Consider the following 15,837-nt stretch of genomic DNA (forward strand, 5'->3'; position numbering starts at 1 on the left):
TAATAAATTTTTTTTCTCAAATTTTCACCTCTTATTACTTATAATAATAAGTTATTAACATGAAAACTTCAAAAATTTGAGGTTACGATCCGAAAATCACAAGACTATTTGTCGTTATCCGGGTATGGTTACAAGTTCCGATTTTGATGTGATTTTAACAATTTAGGGTAAATTCAAAACTCTAACTAAACATATATTATATTTATCATTACTGTTTATTATAATTTACTTAAATAATTGGTTTACTTCAACCACAATTTATTTCATACTCACGAATCATGTATGAGGCATATTTAAATTTCTTTATGATACAATTTATATAGCTACCGTACATCGTACGGGTATTAACACTAGTTTAGTACTATGATGCACCGAAACTCCAAACAGGTAGGCGTACCCGTTTTCAAAACCCCATGGAAACATTTATGCGTACGAAACACGTATGAAACCTTTCCTTGAATTTTTTATAGTTACCGAAACATTTCTTTGAAGTTTTCACACTGTTTCCAATTTATATCAAGGGTTTAATGGACTTTTTCTATTCCTCAAACCCAAACAGGCTATATTATATACATTTTGATCAACATTAAATTTTTTCTGTTCCAAAACCAATTATTAAACACTAAACATTCAATGAGTAATTACTGATCAAACATATATTATATAGTTATACATATACAATTATACATACTCTCTCAAGTCTCTCTCTATCAAAATCGATATAATTTATATTTGTATACTATTTTATTGCCGTTCCCGTATCCTGAATTGTTTAGTTTTGCCGTTCCCCATTCCCGTATCGTTCTCGTACCTTTTTGCCGTACCTGTTTTGGTTCTACATAGGTTCAGTATAAATCGAACGAATTGGTAAAATTCAAAACCGAAAATTGCCGTAACTGTCTTTGTTTGAAGCTTTTCTCGAAGTGGAAGCTTGTTCAAGTCAAGTTTGAACAATTATTGTAATTAAACTGAAAACTCTTTTATCTAGTAAACTGCAAAATTATTGTGTAATTTGTTCGAAATAATAATAGTACTATTTAGAGGATAAAACAATAAGGTAAAATCCATCTAGAAAGATAATCCAAACACCACCTAATCATGTAAAATTATTTCTAAAGTCGATACAAATAGACAAAATCGATAGTGCTGGCCGGTCCAGTCCACTCAAAATATACATTTTTAAGGGAATAAGGCCATAAGGGTACGTCTCGAACTATGCTAAAATCTAAAATATGTCATATGTTTACTAGAGGCTTTTGGATACCGCTATCCTTTATACATTGCCCAATTATTAAGTTTTGAGCCTCTTCAATTAATTCCTACCTTTGTCATGTCGGAAGAAAATATGGAATCTGTATATATGCCCACAATTCTAGAGATCATTCCCATGCGGATATGTTTTGAACAAATCATTTTGTTTCTGCAATGCACATACTCGCTAAATTCAAGTTTTGATGTAGATTTGAAATTGATTTCCAACAATATCAGATAGATCTAGCTATAAACAAGATAGGTCCTATGACCTACCTAAAATTTGTATATTTTTGAAAAAATATATAATGATTTTATTAAAGAACTACCATAAATTTGAGTGAGGACCTACTTAATATTTGAACAGATGAGATGAAAAGAAATTTATGAGATTTTATAACAGAATTTGTAAAAAAAAAAAGTGTGACTATATTTTATGGGACGAGATTCTCTTTACCCTAGTCATGTTAGGGTAATTTTAACCATTAGATTAAAATTAAAGGTCAATATTCAATGATAATTATTGAATTTTGGTCTTTGATTTTCATTCAAGGGTTAAGATTTTTTCAATTTAAGTCAAGTTGGAGAATTAACTTTAGAGAATTTCATCAATATATTAATGAAGTATTACATATACACATAGGGAAGTGATATTTTTACAACACATTTTAACCATCTAGAATAATTTCTGCATTATACAGTTGTACACTGCGCATTAAGTTTTGTATCTTTGTTGTAAATGACTAAAACTTGTTGACTCTCCATTCACATATATCTATACTTCTATAATATCTATTAAAAAACATAGCCCCCTGTTAAAAGTTACAGGGGGAAAATGTCTATTATGCCCTCACTTATCAAAACAAATCACGTAAAAAACATCCCGATTAAGAAACATCATATGTGCACAAAATCACCTAATTATGGTAATTCTTAATTCATTGTTATCAACTCATTATTGTCAATTAAAACTTTCCAATTATGATACAAAATCCCACGGCACCATCTTTTAATTAATTTCATACATAACTTTAAACTTTTCAAAACTTTTGTAACAATCTTTTAATTAATTTCATAATAATTTTCAAAAATAAATTGCTATGATTTATTTGAGTTGTATTTAAATACCTTTCATTCTACACAAAACTTTCATACTACCATTTTATTATCAACAAACTTTTGATCTTTACATTGTGTCTTCAAATGGCAAACATAGGTCCATTTACCAATGTTTATTCATCGCGCAAAAAGATACACGTCGACGCTTGCACACACAACCCCAAATGCCTGTTAATTTCATCAATGCGTCCAATGGGCGCGCTCCATCGTATGCTATTGTTTAATTGATTGTCCACGCTTACTTTATATTTGTTAATCACGACATGGAAAGCCTTTACCATGGTATCCTGCCGCAACGCGCGGGTACCATTTTAGTCTTTAATGAAGAAGATGGGGCAAAAAGTGGACCCACCCATGTAACTTTCAAACGTTGTATTGTTATTTTAAAAAACTTTACTTTAAATTTTAAACTCTTATACTTTTTAGCTTATTAAACTATCTCTTTATAATTATACATTTTACTTTATATCCCTTAAGAAATATATTAATATAAAATACAACAATACTATTTAGAAGCTATATATAATTTTAATTTTCATCAGTTGTCTTCAAATGTGTTTCATTTCATATTAGAGCAATGCTACAATGACAAACTAATTACAAACACATTTATACAAACTCATAGGTGTCCAATAACATGAAGAGAGAGAATGAAGAAAGAAAATATGATTTTGCATTTGATTGGTTCTCTTGATTTACCATATCAGTTTGTAGATCGTTGTTTGTAATTGGTTTGTGTATTTAACATTTCTCTAAATATTATATGACCCGTGATTTACGTAAAAGCTAATATAATAAAATATATTATTTATTAGCTTGAAAAAGTTAAATTTTCCTAAATTATGAATAAAACTAAATAAATAAAAGCTATGTAATCATTAGTTAAAAATATAATATGACATTATTAGACTAAAATTAATATACTTTACTTGTTCATGAAATGTTTGGCATAATTAAAGTTTTTTTTTTAAGAGCGAATTTATTGTAAGGTAAGATTCATTTATCTTAAAGTTTTGACTATAGATAATTAACTTATTTAAAACTTTCAACATAACATTAGTATCAACCAGTTAGACCAAATGGTGTGAAGCGTTTCCCAGCCTCTTTCCCCCCAAAACGCGTCTGAAACGCGGTGAACATTAGCCCGAGTGGGCGTTTCGGCTGCCAAACAAGCCATCAACGAACAGACAAAAACGTTGACCAAAAATCTTACTTTCTCCCTTCCCAAGGGTTTTCACCCGTTGGCATTGAATTTCCTTAAAAAAATAATTTTTTTTATTAAAAATTCACTTTTACCTCTATGTAGATCCAGATTTGTGAGACAGAGGAGAGTTTTCTTTGTTTTTTTCCCTTTTTTCTTTTTCTTTTACGTGATATATAGGTATAGAGATAGATACATACAGATTTAATACATATATATAGATCCAGATTTGTGAGGTTGAAGAAGACTAAATTTGCTAAATGGTCCTTGTAAAATGGTAAGTTGTTTGTTTTCATTTTTCTTTTGACCTTTTCTTTTTGTTTTTTTTACCTTTATGTTTGATTTAATAATTGTAGTTCTATGTCTAATTTTTTGTTATATGTAACGAATTTTCAGGTTTATTTATTCATGATATTTTTAGTTTATGTTATTTAGTTTTTATGTAATGGATTTTATGAAATTTTATTTATTTATGTTATTTACTTTATACAATTTTAGGAGAAAGTATATATAATTAAAAGTATGAAAATAAATTTATACAAATAAAAGTGTAATAAAAAAATAAAAAGTAAAAAAATAATAATTATTTGGTCTTGACAAATAGCAAGAGATGCCCCATGGTGTCAAGATGTCTCATACCATATTTTTTTGAAGAATGCCCCTTTACTTAGTTGGTGCTACATGTTAAAAAACCCCTCTCCTTCCAAACGTCTCATACCATTTAGTCTTAGCACACTCACTTTTTCTATTTATATAAAAGCTACATTCATCACTGACCGGGCCGGTTTTTTCATAGGGAAGTGTGACTCAAAATTTTTTTTTTAAAAATAGTTAGTAACGTAGTATACAAAGTACTATCGCATGTATTTGATTCGGATTGATTGTGGTTTTCACCATTTTAATTCTATTTAATATAATTTTGTATATTGTTGTAAAACCATCCGCAACAAGGAGGAGGTGGACTCCATGGTCACCACCCGCAATGACCTCTCTCTGACACACTAATAAACACATGGGCCCACACCCAGATGAAACCCTTATGGTGAAGGATGAGTCAATGGTGGCTACATCTGTAACATTCGAGAAATTTGACTTTTGTTGACCCGTTAGTTTTGTGTACATTTGATTAATGATGATCGTTTACTCTATATATGATCGAGTTTGGCTATGATTAAATTGTGTTTAAGGTGAATATACAATTATATATATATATAATGATCGTTTTTAGTCAAGTTGTGTTTGCATGATATTCAAGGTGTTTTATGAGATCGAATGGTTGTTAATGTAATGGTCGATTGCTAACTTGTGGTGTAACTAGATTGAGTAGGTAAATGAACTATCCATGGGTCAACCCATGCCCAAACCCATACCCAAGACCCAACCTCGTCCTCTTGCATTCAATCCCCTCCCACCCACCAAATTCCTTTCACTGTCTCTTTTCTCTCTTTCACTTATTGCAAGAACTCTTGCACATAGCTCTCTCTCTCTCTCTCTAAATTTAATACACAAAATTAGTTGTTTTTAGCAAGAATTGGTTAGGAGTTTTCATCTTTGTCATCATAATAACAATATATCAAAATTTGGGGTTTCATAGTGCAAGGATTCATTCGGAAATGGGTCAAATCCGGAATTTAGCTTTTGTGGAAGATTTTTGTAAGGTATATCCATCTCAAATTCATCATTTAAGATTTAAAAACTTGTTTCTAAGCTTAACCTCTCAAACTCTTGGTAAAAATCGGATTCAAAGTGTAATTAGGTCAAGATTAGGGTACTTGGATGTGTGAAATGGGTCATGAACGATTTTAGACAAGAAATGATGTTATGAATCGAATTTTTATAGTGGGTTATGTTTGTTTATGTTCAATTTCGTCTATTCAAGCTTGAAAATGAGTTTTGGGTCAATTTTAGTGTCAAAACCTGTTTTAGCAAGAACATGCCCAGGTGTGGCACATTGGGTATGCATGTGTCACAGTTTTTGTGTAAATTCCGAGCAGGGTCAAATATGTGCCACATGCATGTGTGCATGTGCCACATAATTGACAAAAATCTGAAATAGCTAAATATGTGCCACAGTTTTTGTGTAAAGTCTCAACAGAGTCAAATATGCGCCACATGCATGTATGCATGTGCCACATATTTGCCCAAAAATCTGAAAAAGCCAAATATGTGCCACATGCATTTCCTGCGTGCCACATATTTGCTAATTATGTATATTTTGTGTTCTAAATCCATCTTATAAACCATTCTTGGGGTGGTGACATAGTGTAGGATATAATGTGACGATAAGATGTTGATGTAATCGGTTTGTGATCGTTGTGCTCCCCGCTCACCCGCTTAAGCTCATTCTAACAACTTCTAAAGCTAAGGTGAGTTCGTAGCCCCTTTTCTCTATATGATTTTGGGTGGAAAGTATACAACGTGTTTACTCGTTTTGTTGATCGTTATGTGTTCGTTTAATTGTGAATCAAGGTTGCATGAATGATTGGCTATTTTATCAAGGTTATTTGTTTGTTTATTTTGTGAATCGAGGTTGTATGAACGTTTGGCTAGTTATCAAGGTTATGTGTTTGTTTGCTTTGTGAATCAAGGTCGTATGATTGTTTGGCTAGTTTATCAAGGTTATGTGCTCGTTTGGATTATCAAGGTTGTGTGATTGTATATGTTCGTATCAAGGTTATGAGGTTCATTAAATGATCCAATCAAGGTTTCAAGGCTTGGTGATCTTTTAACGATCCCAATTATGAGATCATTTAATGACCCAATCAAGGTTTCAAGGTGTGTGATCGTTTATCAATCCAAATCAAGGTTTCAAGGTTTTATGATCATTTAATGATCCAACTATGTTCGTATCAAGGTTAAACAGTTGTTATCCCGACACTTGGTTCTTATAATTAAAACCTACGAACTCACCAACTTTATGTTGACGCATTTTAGTACACTTTTCAGGTAATCAAGTGAATCAAAGACGTGATGAATGATTGCATTGCATGTGATAGGATTGAGCTTGGACTTTTATGGATCCGTGATTCATTGCACCCATTCATGGGTTATGCCTAGGATCGTTAGCCATCATTGAACTATCTTTTGTAAACTATTGATGGTGTTGTGCTCCTCGTGCATTATTTGATCCGAAACTTGTAATTGTATTTGAATTATGTATGGATTGCTCAAATCCTTGAATGCATTTAGTCGTCTCTACTTAATTCCCATGTCGTGCTGAGCTTTTCTATTAATGCCCCATGCTTCCGCCTAGTTGGGGTGTTACAAAATGGATACAGAGAAGTGGTTGTAGAGAATTAGGTGGAATGACCTAGACTATGACCATTGCATAAACACATCATATTTAGCTTGCATGATAGGGGAATTTTGTGTGCAATGTGATTGGCTGGAATGTGAAATTTGTTTGATCGGAGTTCGTAGGGTTTTGATAAACTTATTAATTGATGATCGTAATAGTGTCGGAATACACCGTGAATTGTTGGATCGTTGTGATGAATGTTGATGTGTGGAATCTTGGAACCATTTGTCATTTGTCCCTTGCAACGTGAAACGATGGCATTGGTGGAAGTATGACATTCGGTAATCATAGAGGAGCCTGATCAACGAATCCATGATTACCCTAAGTCATATGGAAGTTAATGATCTCGTGGATTGCGCATTGCTGATGAGGCATAGTAGGTAACCCGGTATGTCTAATGAGTGTTGGTTAGGTGGAGGGTTAGCCGTTGGTACACCCTGTATACATACCTGACCAATACTTAGAAGACATAAAGGAACCGAGTCCTGACCTCCATTCAATATATTAACGGTGTGGAGGGTTAGCCGCTGGTACACTGATAAGCCTCAAATTGTACATGTTTCCCTACACCGAATTGGACGTTTTATACTCGTTTTATGGCCGTTTATACTCGTTTTGTGGTGCGTTATGGTATTTGCTAGTGGTTTCAGGCCTACAGCAGGTATATTGCTCCCAAATGGTAGAAAATAGCTCAGAAGTGGTCCATATGCGCTAACGGATGAAGAATGAAGCTGAAGGCAGGAAAAATCTGGAAAATCAAAGGCACTCGCGGCGCGAACTGAGTATCGCGACGCAATCACGTTGAAATCGGCATTCGCGACGCGACTTTCTAGGCTCGTGACGCACCAAAAATCCCTGATCAAAATTTTCTCGAAAAACTTAATTCTCGCGGCGCGAAGGATGGCTCGCGGCGCGACCAGACAAAGGACCTGACGATTTTCTCTCTCCTGGAGTATAAATACCATCCACCAATCAACCCAAACCCTAATTTTGCACAATTTAGCCTCCATACTTAACTTGGAGCTGATTTTCAAGGGTTTCAAGGGGTTTTTCCTCATTCCAACAACTTTTGAAGATTCGAAGACTAATTTTTGCTCTAGTTACTTGAGGAAGCTTAATTGAAATCTTGATTTGAATATTTTCTTCACATTTGGTACATTATGTCTCTCTCTTTATTTATATTTTTAGCTCTTTACATTATGAGTAGCTAAATCTTTATACATCTATGGTGATGAAGTGAAACAATTATTTATGGTTGCATAATATTTTGAATTCAAGTTGGTTTTACTTAACATTTTATCAAGATCTTAATGAAGTGATTTCTTTTACTTAAACTTGTGTTTTTGGTGATATTTGTGTTCTTCGATAGTGGTACTAGTTGAATGCAAGTATTGTTTGAGTTGTTTGTCTATGAATAACTCTTGCTAGGTCATGGTATGATAGCAATTGATACAAGTTTTATTGAAGTCATTTTGTTAAGTGGATTTAACGGTTGGTGGTACCACGTTTTCCTTCACAAAGATATAATTGTTATTTAAGTTAACCAAACAAACTAGTTAGTTCATGAAAGTGTAATAGGGTTGGTGGTACCACTTGCTGCATGAAATTGAGTTGATTAGATGACTTAGTCGATTTTACAAACGTTGTGCACCCGTTTGTGTTATTTACTTGTCACGGTTAATTTTACCAACTTATATGAATTTTGAGCTTAAACAATATGCAACCTAAACTTCTTGTGTAGCTGATTCGACATAGATGGCTTTTTAATTATTGTTGTAACTAAAACTATTTACGTGTGCTCTCGAGTGACGCCGGTTGAGTACTTATTTAGTTGTTTTTACTTACGTAGCTGTTTGGAACGCAAAGCGACAATTCGGTCGCAAACCAAAACTTCTCTTGATTCATATTATAGCAATTTTTAGTACAATTCTCAGTCCTTGTGTCGATCTCGGTCTTACCAAATTACTATATTACATATGAACGGGTACACTGCCCGTAAGTGTGTAGTAGTCAGTAAGCGGTAGATCTTTTTATAAATTAATAAACTAGATTTCACACATCAAGTTTTTGGCGCCGCTGCCAGGGACTGATTTATAGTACTTTTGATTGAGATTTTGTGAATCGATCCTTTCTCGTGCATTGCACGGGGAAGTTACTTGCTTTACTTTTATTTTGTTTGAATTGAACCTCAGGTGCTATTAACGGCTTGTTGTTTGTGTTGTGTTCATAGGTTAAATTTCAGGTGGTGGATGAGCACTCGAGCCTCCGGGAAACCGTTAGTGAAGGCTACTTCCAACCCCGATAAACACAAGAAACGCAACAAACCACACTCAACCCAACCATCATCTTCCGCACCTTTTCACATAGACACTTCTCCTAGACCTAACCCCAACTTTTTACTTCACGAGCATTATTACGAGTCAGGAAGTAACGAGTGGAGTTGTCATTCCGAAAAAGAAGAACCACTTCCCGACAAAACACCTACTCCACCCGAGTCGCCGAAACCGGAGGTCAAAATGGCCGGTCAAAACAATCCACCCGATCTTTTTAACACCAAAATCGAAGACTTACCTCGAATTATACCAACATCTCGCCAATCCGCCATTCTATGCCCCGAGATTGATACTTTCACCGTGAAAGGCAACCATTTGCAAATGGTTAAGGACTTATGCTTTGACGGAAGAAACAAAAGAGACCCTCATGAGCATCTCGACAAGTTCGAAATGATTTGCAACTTGTTTAATTATGGGGAGAATCAAGCTAACAATGTCAAGATGAAGCTTTTTCCCATGTCTCTCGTAGGAGAAGCTCACAAATGGTTGAAGGGGTTAGCACCTAATAGTTTGACTAGTTGGGAGGCGGTTAGAGAAGCTTTGATTGAAAGGTTCTTTCCGGCAAATAGGGAAAAAGAACTTAGGCTTGTTATCCGTTCCTTTAGGCAAGATGAGGAAGAATCTATTGTAGAAGCTTGGTTAAGGATGAAGGATCTTTTGTGGGAATGCCCCGGGCATGGGGTGAGTGATACTGAAATTGTGGGTATATTCTTAGATGGTATGAATATGGAGAGTTATGAGAAGATGGTCATGACTTGTGGGGGAAGTACGACTTACAAGACTTCTAGTGAACTTTGGAAGATGTTCGAAGACATGGCTAAGGCACAAGTTTCTAGGTCTCCTAGTAGGGATCGTAGAGATAGGAGGCCACGTAGAGTGGTGGCACGGGTTGATGAAGGAGAAACATCCGAAGTAGTGGCTGAAATTAGGAAACTTTCGGATCGAATGGATGAACGGTTTTCCGTGGTTGAATTATGTGCAAAACCAAAGATCCGGACAATATCAACCACTTTTCCAACGTGGTGGCAACTACCAAGGCCGTCACCAAGGTAACTCTTCAAACTCTTCTAATTCTTTTTCTAACAATCGTGGTGGAAATTTTCAATATAGGTGGCAAAGGGATGACAACCAAGGCCCACCTCAACAACAACAACCACAATCACCACCGAAGATTGATGACAATGGGGAGGACACCCCATCTCTTGCGGCCATGATGGCCAAGTTCTTGGATAAGCAAGAAAAAAGGGAGGAGGCTCAAGAGAAGCGGAATGCTTCAATGGAGAACTATTCGAAGTTTTTGAATGATAAGATTGGGGGTTTGCACGTAAAGATCGATGAGAGCAACCGGAACAACCATGCTTTGATATCTAATTTGGAAAAGAGGTTGGATAGGATGGGGAACTCTAAAAGGCAGCCGGGTACACTTCCAAGTGACACCCAACAAAACCCAAATCAAAGCCAAGGAGGGTCGTGGAGAAGTGGGGATGACAAGTACAAATGACCCCAACACCGAAATGAGACCGTAAATGCAATAACAACACGGTCCGGTAAGGTAACCACTCCTCCTAAAGGTAACTCTTTTGTTTCTAATGCTTCTCCTAGTGCAGGAAATTTCGATGAAGAATTTGATGATGAAGTGGAGATGGAGTCACCACCGGGTGTGACAACTTCGGTTCCTAAAGCTACACCAATCAAGGAACCCGAAGTCAAGCCATACAAGCCCAAGGTTCCATTTCCTCAACGCTTGAGGAAGGAAAAGCTTCAAGACCAATACAACAAGTTCTTTGATATGATCAAGACGGTGACAATCAATGTCCCACTAGTTGACCTCATTTCGGACATGCCTAACTATGCCAAATTCATCAAGGAGCTAGTGACGGACAAGAAGAAGTTAGATGAAGCAAAAGCAACCTTTATGAATGAAGAATGCTCAGCGATAATCAAAAACAAGCTTCCACCAAAGCATGCCGATCCAGGGAGTTTTCTCATTGCTTGTTCTTTTGGTACTAAATTATCTTGTAAAGCTTTAGCCGATCTTGGGGCTAGCATCAACTTGATGCCATATTCAGTTTTTACAAAGCTTTCGTTGGGGCGATTAAGGCCCACTAAGATGAGCATCCGCCTTGCGGATCATTCCTTCCAATACCCGATGGGGGTGGCTGAAAACTTGCAAGTGCAAGTGGGCCAATTTGTTTTTCTTGTGGATTTTGTAATTTTAGAGATGGAAGAGGACGCCAAGGTGCCCCTCATTTTGGGCCGACCATTCTTGTACACTGCGGATGCTATCATTCGGGTGAAGGACAAGGAAATTTCCTTGGGTGTCGGGGATGATAGAATAGTGTTTAAAATTGAAAAAGCTTTGAAACATTCTTATTCCTCTGATGATACTTGTTTTAAGATTGATGTGATAGATGATGCGGTCGAAGTTGAGATGTTGGAGCTTGTAGGTATTGAAGATGACACAAGGGATGAACGATGGGTTAGCATTGGTGAAGCGGATGTTGCTAGTGACCAAGTGGAGGAGATTGCGGAGATCTTGGCTATTAGCATGGATGAAACTCCATTGGATAATGAGGAGTTTGAAGAAATTGAGGCAATCCCAAGTGGTAAGCTACCTACTTCGCTTGATAATCCTCCCACGGATTTAGAGCTCAAGCCATTACCCGATCATTTGGAATACGCTTATTTGGAAGGTTCATCTCTATTACCCGTAGTTATCTCCTCGTCACTTTCGGGTGAGGAAAAGGCCAAACTCATGACCATTCTAAAAGCCCATAAAAAGGCCTTTGCTTGGAAGACATCCGATATACCCGGAATTAGTCCCGATTTTTGCAAACACAAAATTAATTTGATTGAAAATGTAAAACCGGTGATTCAAAGACAAAGAAGGCTTAACCCGAACATGAAGGATGTTGTAAAAAAGGAAATTGTTAAGCTTCTTGATGCGGGTATAATTTTTCCTATATCGGATAGTCCATAGGTTAGCCCGGTACATTGTGTGCCGAAAAAGGTAGGTATGACCGTAGTTACCAATGAGAAAAATGAGTTGGTTCCAACTAGAACGGTTACCGGTTGGAGAGTTTGTATCGATTATCGTAGGTTGAATGAGGCTACCAAGAAGGACCATTTTCCTTTGCCCTTTATGGATCAAATGCTTGAAAGGTTAGCGGGTAATGAGTACTTTTGTTTTCTAGATGGTTTTTCCGGTTATTTCCAAATTCCAATTGATCCAAATGATCAAGAGAAAACCACATTTACTTGTCCTTTTGGAACTTATGCCTATAGCCGCATGCCTTTTGGTTTATGCAATGCACCGGGTACTTTTCAAAGATGCATGTTGGCTATTTTTCAAGATATGATTGAAACTTCCATGGAGGTCTTCATGGATGATTTTTCGGTGTTTGGTGATTGTTTTGATAGTTGTTTGGCTAATTTAGATAAAATGCTTGAAAGGTGTGAAAAAGCACACTTGGTGCTTAATTGGGAAAAATGCCATTTCATGGTCAAAGAAGGTATAGTTTTGGGTCACAAAGTGTCAAGGGCGGGTCTTGAGGTTGATAAGGCAAAGATTGATGTAATGACTAAATTGCTTCCACCCACCAATGTGAAATCGGTAAGAAGTTTTCTAGGTCATGCCTGGTTTTACCGGCGGTTTATCAAAGACTTCTCAAAAATCACAAGATCTATGACTAGATTGTTGGAAAAAGATGTCCCATTTGAGTTTAATGATGAATGTCTTAATGCTTTTTCTCTTTTGAAGGACAAACTAACAAATGCTCTAATCATGACTTCACCGAATTGGTCTTTGCCCTTTGAGCTTATGTGTGATGCTAGTGATTATGCTTTGGGGGCGGTACTTGGTCAAAGGGATGAGAAACATTTTCGTCCAATTTACTTTGCTAGCAAAACCCTTAATCCCGCCCAACAAAACTACAGGTTACCGAAAAGGAATTGTTAGCGGTGGTTTATGCCTTTGATAAGTTTAGACCTTATTTGGTTTTGAATAAGACCATTGTGTTCACCGATCATTCGGCCTTGAAGTACTTGTTCAATAAGCAAGATGCTAAACCCCGTTTGCTTCGTTGGGTCTTGCTTTTGCAAGAGTTTGATATGGAAATCAAAGATAAAAGTGGGGCTGAAAATGTTGCCGCCGACCACATGAGTAGGCTCGGAAACCCTCACCTTGAGGAGTTCAAAGAGAATGAAATTAATGATTCTTTTCCCGATGAGTTTTTGATGCAGGTGGAGGATGAAGAAGTGCCATGGTATGCCGATATTGCTAACTATTTATGTGCAAGAATTTTGCCCAAAGGTTGGACTTCTCAACAAAGGAAGAGATTTTTCTCCGAAGTCAAGCATTATTTTTGGGAGGATCCTTATTTGTTCAAAGCATGCGCGGATGGCATGATTAGAAGGTGTGTTTGGGGTGGTGAAACTAGAAGAATTTTGGATGAATGCCACCATGGTCCTACCGGTGGGCATTATGGTCCATCCGTAACGGGGAAGAAGGTATTTGATGCGGGTTTCTATGGGCCCACCATTTTCAAGGAGGCACAAACACTAGTTGAAACATGTGATGCATGTCAAAGGCAAGGAAATATCACGAGAAGGGATGAAATGCCCCAACAAGCTATTCAAGTTTGTGAAGTTTTCGATGTATGGGGTATTGACTTCATGGGCCCGTTCCCACCCTCCAACAAATGTCTTTATATTTTGGTTGCGGTTGATTATGTCTCAAAGTGGGCTGAAGCAAAAGCCTTACCCACCAATGATGGAAAGGTTGTGATTGATTTATTGAAAGCCTTGTTTAGTCGGTTCGGTATGCCAAGAGCTTTGATAAGTGACCGGGGCACGCATTTTGCTAACCAACAATTGGAAAGAGTTTTGAGAAGGTATGGGGTCACACATCGGTTCTCAACTTCATATCACCCACAAACTAGTGGGCAAGTTGAGAACACAAATCGGGCATTGAAGAGGATTTTAGAGAGGACGGTTGATGGGAATCCAAAGTCATGGGCAAAGAAGTTGGATGATGCCTTATGGGCATTTCGAACGGCTTATAAAACTCCTATAGGCACCACACCGTACCGACTTCTCTATGGCAAAACTTGCCATCTACCGGTGGAGATTGAGCACAAGGCATATTGGGCCTTGAAACAATGCAATATGGATTTAATAGAAGCCGGAGAGATGAGGATGTTGCAACTCCACGAGTTAGATGAGCTTAGGCATGGTGCCTACGATAACTCGTTGTTATACAAGGAGAAGACTAAGGTGTGGCATGATAAAAGGCTTAAAAGGAAGGATTTCAAAGCGGGAGATAAAGTGTTGTTGTTTCTCTCGAAGTTCAAAATCCGTCAACCAAAGCTCACATCTAGGTGGAATGGACCATTTGTGATCAAGGAAGTATATCCTTCGGGATATGTTGAGTTGTACCGAGAGAATGGAAGCACTTTCATTGTAAATGGGCATCGGTTAAAGCTCTATTACGAAGAAGAAGTTGGGGAGGGAGCCTTAATTGAGGAAATCCCACTTTTCGCTTAGAAAACAAGGTTTGATAGAGTCAAGCTAATGACTCGTTAATAAATAAAGCGCTTCTCGGGAGGCAACCCATGAGTTTAAATTTTTGTTGTTAATTTGTGTAGTTTAGGTATGTTTTTATGTTTTTAGTTGAAAATTGCAGGTTAGAAAAGTGATCGTGTGAATTGGAAGAAGCAAATGTGTGTCCAAAATTCTGGAAAGCTGAAAAGAAGAAGGCAGTCGCGGCGCGACCTAGGCCCTCGCGGCGCGAGAATTGTGAGCTTCGAGACAGGGAATTTTCGCGCGGCGCGAAGTGAATTTATCGCAACGTGATCGAAAATTTTAACAGAATCGCGACGCGACCAGGATCTCGCGACGCGAGGGGTCAAAAACAACAGAATCGCGGCGCGACTAGGTATATCGCGACGCGAGTGACGGCTTCCAGGTAAGTTTTCCTTATTTAAAACCTAGATCTGAAACTCACACACACACACACCCACGCCGCTTTCTGTCTTTCTCTCTTCTCTCTCTCTTTCTTTTTGCTCTCTAGATCGCACCACACACACAAACCCACATACTCACTCAATAATTCTTCTTCTTTTTCTTCATCTCTTATTCTCATCTTCTTCTCTTCCATTCCACCATCTTCACCATGTCAAGAGGGGTATGTGATTCTCAACTCTTTTCTTCCTTATTTTCTATTTCAATTTAATTAGATTTTGCTTATTATCTTCAATTTCCTTTTAATTATAGTTTGTTGATTGTTTAAATAAGTCAGTAGGTCGCGGCGCGAGAAGAGGCTCGCGGCGCGAGAAATGTCCCTGTTCAATTTTCACCTCGTAACTCGGACCTGGCTCATCGTGGTTGCTTGCATTAGTCTCCTTTCACTCACTTGGACTTGTTTACTTGTTTTTGCAGAAGCAACCGGTTGCACAAAACTATGATGATTGGGTTTGGCCCGATGACTACCAATTCGACTATGTCGACCCTAGCTACAAACCGGCGAAAGCAGGAGCTAGTCCACAATTCCGAAACCTCCGATCATTTGCTCACCCATGGCTGCAGTTTAGGGATGCACCGAAGGCGGAACGCCAAGTGTTCTTAAACCGCTTGGC

This window comes from Erigeron canadensis, chromosome 1, assembly GCF_010389155.1.
Source record: "Erigeron canadensis isolate Cc75 chromosome 1, C_canadensis_v1, whole genome shotgun sequence".
NCBI classification, from domain to species: domain Eukaryota; kingdom Viridiplantae; phylum Streptophyta; class Magnoliopsida; order Asterales; family Asteraceae; genus Erigeron; species Erigeron canadensis.